Genomic DNA, 6,136 nt, shown 5'->3' with positions numbered 1-6,136 from the left:
TGTATGTGTTTGCCAAAGTCGGCTGAAGTGTGCTCCCAAGTGAATAATTTGTTATCAGCGCATAATCAACGAGACAGCCGCAATACACACTCAGACTCACACCCACAAAAAGGAAGGTCGACGGGGGGCAGTGGGTCACCGAAGGAAAGGTGAGGTCCTGACCATTTTACTTAACGGTGCCACACATTCGGGCCACTATATAACCACAGTTGCGGTGGGATTTCTAGGAATGTGACACCAATTTATATTTAATCAAAGATTATTCCAAAATTATATGTTATATATTACTAAATATCAACCTCCTTTAACCCTCAGCTAACTTTAGGTTAAAGTGAATAGTCTACATTCTATAGATTAGACTAAATAGATAAATATTCCAAAATAAATTCTTAAATAGACTCTAAACAATATTTTACTATCACATACTATCTACTACTATTACATTTATAAAGCAGATCAATAATATTAAGTTTCAAATACAATGTATTTCTAGAACTGAATTTACACAGTATTAGATTTAAAATAAACTGTTATAATATAGAAAAATATATTCTGTGTGATAAAATCACACACCAAAAAAGTAAAGTTCCAGATGTATTGAAATAATTTTAAGGAATTTATCAGATGAATTATTTATTATTAGTAATTAAATAAATTAGAGGTGTATTTGAAAAGAACTTGGCCCAAAGTTACATTTTTTCAAGATCTCTTTTATTCTGACCCTTAAATTATTTAGAATTTTCGGTGGATCCGCCATTGTGCACGAATGTTTGTGTGTGGAAAGGTTGCCGCCATCAAAATAATTACGATACAGGGCCCGACATGCATGTTGTTGCCGCACTGAGTGCGTTTGTGTGTAGCAATGCGTGTGCACAACAACAAAAAGTCATTTAGTTAAAAACCTGACTTTTTATTTGCGCCGCAGGTTGTCCCCCCAGAAAGCCAGAAACAGAACCCCTTAACCCCTGCCGGCCTCCCGCAGAACCCCTTAACCCACTGTGTCCCGTGGAGCCAGCCAGGCGTTGAACACTTCATCAACTCATCAGAGCGCGCCCTTTTTGCATGTCCTTAACCGTTTAACGGCGCCCGGCTCACCCACACCATCGCATCATTTATTGCTGCGGTTGTATGTGTTTTTTGTTTGTTTGTCTTGGCCCGACTCTTAACACACACACACACAAACAACACACATCAAACATAAAATACACAAAATTACTCTTATGAAAATTAATAAGTTAACTTTTTTTTTCTCTACGCTCGACTCATCCCCCGTACATTTTTTTATTACGCCCATGTGTAAAAGTACTGCTGGTTGTACCTATAATATTCCGGGGAATATTTATATTTTCACTTTTTGTATTTTGTTGCTTTCCTTGCCTGTTTTGCTTCATTTGAACGCATTTGCCTGGCGTAATGAAAGTAATTGAAATTAAAAGTAAAGAAACGTGTTGCACGTAATACATGTAAATATCTGCAAGAGTGTGAGGTTGTGTGTCGTTGTGTGTGTGTGCACTTTGCTGGCTGCTCCAAATTAATCCCTAAAGTAATTAGAAAAAAAATTCCAAATGAGTTCGAGTAGCACGAATGTTCGAGTGAGTTGGGATCGCAGAAAGGTTCGTGCCGAGTGCATATTTTGCGGGAGGTTTCACAATTTTAGCACCACGACAACCGCGAGATAATGCGGCAAATGGAGGAGCGCCCCGCAAAAGTGTGATTCCTAAAATATGTGTGTCACTCCAAAACGACTGGAATATCAAAGCAAGAACTTAATACTCCTTCAAGCTGTCAAAGAAAAAATGTCAATTAAACATAATTAAATACATTCCCTTTGATTGAGGGCAAGGGTTTTGAAAAGGGATGATTCGGTTACATTTGAAAGGGTTAGTAAGTCATTAGTCAGGTTTCTTGAACAAAAAAAACCGAAAGGTGAATGTGTCTAACCTGAACTTTTATAAGACTAACTTTCTTTTATATAAATTAAATGGGCTGGCTACACAGTTATGCAATTAAAGGGTATTACATTTGGGGTAAATAGCTTGAACTTTTTCATTAGGGTTTTGAAATCAATTAGAAAAGTGTCTAAAAGTATGCTACTCAATTTTCTCACTGCCTACATTTAGACACCATCATATTAAGATACTTATAGGGGTATAAAAACCCATTATAAAAATGGCACAAAATATTTTAAGCCAAAGCCCGAGCATTTTAGACACCTTTTTAAAAATATACAGTTTCTGGCCTTGTCCTTGTTATTTATTGTTTTAGTATTTATTTTTTATACTTGAAATAAAAGCCTTGCAATGGTAAAACAGCGGTGCAGTTCAAAGGCTGGTGTGACCGCATGTTTCCGGCTTGTTTGTCCTGGCTGCAGGATGTTGGCTGCTGGCTCAACTGCCAACGAAAGTTGCATTACGCCGGTCGCGAAATTTCTGTTTTGGCCAGTCTCCGAAATGTCAACGCTTCTGGGCGGCAGCAAAACTTTTTCTAGTCCTGTGAAAAAAGTAGGATATGTGTATAAATACAGAGTTGCTGTTGAGACTGCCAGCGGAAGCGGAAACGTTTTGGCAGCGTGTGAAAAGCGGCCCAAAACAAAGTTACGACTTGGTTCCATGCCCATGCTTCAAAGCCCCATGCCAGGCTCATTACGATTCAATTTTGGAGCTGCAGGCTCGTCTTTAATATCCCCACCCACCCACAGGTCCACATGGGCCCTCCCGCTGTGACAAATAACCGAAGATTTTCATGGCATTTGGCAGTGTTTATCTGCTGCATTAGCACACGCACAATGCCAGTGGTCGAGATGGCAAAAGCCTGGCCCATGGATTCTGTTGCAACGCCGGCGAAATTCCGTTGCCATTCGACGATGGCTCGCATATTCGCGCATCGACGTTGTTGGCCTTTTGGCCATCGTGGGTTAAGAAGGGGGGTTAGGAGCGGAGGCTCCACGGGTTCCAGGGCTTCGAGCCTGTCTGTTGGTTTGTCGGCCGCTGGCTTCCGCACAACATTTATCAAATTCGAGGATGCCTGCTGCAACGTTACGCGCCAGTTCAAAGTCCAACATTAAGTTCCAGGTATTTGCAACTTTTCGACAAAGGATTTTTGGCTGCAATCGCGGCCATAAATTACGGTTATCCCCCCATTTACCCCCCGCAAACAGCAAAATGCTGTGTGTTACGGTGTGTCTACTTAGCGCATAATTAGCTGCATGAAGTTTGACGGAGGGGCGACGACGACGAAGCCGAGGTGGCCAAATTAGTGTTCGAGAGAAAAATGTCTGGGATGATAAATGTGGAAATAATGTTCCTGCTGGGGAATTAGCATTTCTAAGGACGAACCCCCATTACCCACACTTTTCAGCTTGCCAAACCGTAGGAAACGAATAAATAAATCAAAAATCGTTAAGTAAATAAATAAAAGATCATTTAAGCAAATACAAATCAGAGAGGACCAATTCGGTGAAAGGCAAGCGGAATAAAAAAAGGAAAATGTTGCGTCCTTTTGTTGTTGTCATCTGAGTGTGTGTGTTTTTGGGGGTGTCTGTGTGCTTTCATCGCTCGCTTGTTTGCACTTGAAGGCATTAAAAAGTTTTTCTTGTGAATAAACGTGAATGAAGTCGTGTGAAATCAATTGTAAACAGGGTATCAATGCCAATCCAAACACACACACATGTGTATTGGTGGCAAACAGTGGCGGGATAAAGAGGCGATAATCATAATCAGGTTGCCATCGATGTATGTGTGTGCTTTTGGCCAACTTGTACACCTGCCATTGGGTATTTACAGAATTTTTGCAGGGTCTCCAAAATCTCCTCCATGGAATGCAATTGCAAAGGGAATACGAAACCGAATCAGAATCCGACAAACGAATAAATAATATGCATGCAACCATAATTTAAAAGACAAAGGCCATGGCCATTCGAAGGGGCAGTTGTGGCAGCGGTGGAAAAGATTCACTGCGACATACTAATATTGTAATCATAAATTTTCATAAACAATTTCGCTTGGCCTGCAGTCCGGACTCTTGCTTCCTCCTCGGGCTCTACGAATTCCGGCTTGTGTTTCCCGGAGACCACGACATTTATAATAATTAATTGTGCGCAAATATATGCCCGCAAATGGTCAGCGGAGGCAGGCAGAAAGTCAGTTTCAGTTCCACTTCCAGTTCCGTCTAATGAAAGGTCCCTGCTCGGGCGCCACTAGCGCAGCCAGTGCAAACTGTGAGTTATTTGTGTCGCCCCAAAACGCACACACATACGTATGTATATATATAGGGGAGGGGGGCAATAGAATTTACAGCCCTCGTTTTGGGGTCGCAACCCCGACGACCCGCGGTCAGCAAAGGTGCGACACATAAACTCAAACGGATGGGCAAGCCGAATAAAAAACGTAGCATACTGTTGTGCGTACAAGGAGGGGGGGTTTCGAGTGCGAGTCGACTATCTAGTGTTGGCCATCTTCATTCGGGTCCGCCGCACCAAGCAAAAGCCAACAAATTGCAACATTTATTCTGCAAGATGAATGGTCGCTTGACAATTTATATGTGTGGCCATAATTTTGGCCTGCCTTCCTGGGACTGGGGACTGAAAACCCATACCCCTCACCACCAACCCACCTCCAGAATCCCGGAAATGGAAGGGTGGGGGGGGCTTTCCTTACGGCCGTCCGCTCATAATGGCCAAAAATTAAAAACAGTAACCACCACAAGACGAAGCGACCGCTAGGGAAATGGCGATGTGTGAAATAAATTGCTAAATAAAATAAACGAGCAAACACACGGCGACAAATGAGCAAACCGCAAAACGGGAGGAAGTTAAAAGGAAAATGGAAAATGGAAAATAGACAATGCCCAAGGAGCGACAGCCGAAAATAAATGCAATTAAAAGCGATAAAAATAAGCGAAAGTGACTTTAATGGTGCTGGGCATTTAGTAGACTGGCCATAAAGATAAACCTTGAAAAATGCTTTAAGGGATGAAGTCTGGATTCTTTAAAGATATATCATAAATTAAGTATGAATGTTATGAATAAGACTAGGAATTTTGTCAGCTAGAGTTTCTTATATTCATTCAGTAGGCCAAAAAAATCAATGGAGTTTTGAAATAATTCTTTGGTGGTGTCTAAAAATATATTTTAAAATGTTTTGATTCCGGAAGCTCAATAAAATGATTTGTGTTCATTTTACTGCATACTTTCAGATACCTTTATAAGTGTTTTCAGAACCCTAGTGTCTTCCAATCAATACAATTTTGTTATTTTCGTTAAATAATAATTTTTAGAGGGGGAGGAAACTATTCTTTAACATTTACATTTGTTTTAGTTGATTTATTACACTTTTTTGTATGCAAACTCAGCTAAATATTTTTATCCGAATGTAACTTTTAAGGTCTGCATTACTTTGCTGGTAAAAACCGGCTTATCGATAATTATTAACAAACCCATTGCGAAATTTCCCTTGGGGTCTCTGCGTGGCAAAGTCGCACTTCCGCTGGCTCGCTTTTCCTTGCGGCTTTTTGGCCTTATTTATGCGTTTCCCGCTCCGTTTCATTATGCGCTGCTTTTCCAGCGTCGCGCCACTTGGACAGTTAATTTTGAATTGTCACCGAGCACGTTAGCCTTAGGATCGCTGAGGAGTTCAGGAGTTCAGGAGGTCGAGGAGGTTGAGGAGGTGGTGGAAAAGTAGCTGGAGGAGTTCATTGTTATCGCCGTGTTATGCACATTCCCCGACAATTAACACGCGAGCCACTTGAGCAAACAGCGACGATGACGATGATGGCGACGACCAAGTGGCTGCATAAGCGATAAAACGTTCGATACACAATGTCCTGCCGCCGGTCGAGTCCTGGCTACTTACTCACCCAGAATTCTGGGGAATTATACGGGCGGCTTGGGGAGTGCGTGTGCGCCTGTCTGCCTCCGGTTTGATTTATTTGATTTTCTTTTTTTCCTTCTCGTGTTTTTTTTTTCTTGTACGTTTAGGTTTTTATTTTTGTTTTTCCTGCTTTTGTTGGCCAAGCCAACCCTGTAAACCTGAACACCTGTTGTTGTCCTTAGCAGCTCCTTTGCGACATCATCCTGCGTGGCCCGGAATTTAATTGCCCTTTGTTGTCGCTTTCGTCGTTGTCGTTTGTACGGCTCATT

The sequence above is a fragment of the Drosophila suzukii genome, chromosome 3 (genome assembly GCF_043229965.1).
Source record: "Drosophila suzukii chromosome 3, CBGP_Dsuzu_IsoJpt1.0, whole genome shotgun sequence".
Classification (NCBI taxonomy): Eukaryota; Metazoa; Arthropoda; class Insecta; order Diptera; family Drosophilidae; genus Drosophila; species Drosophila suzukii.
This window is presented reverse-complemented; position numbering follows the sequence as displayed.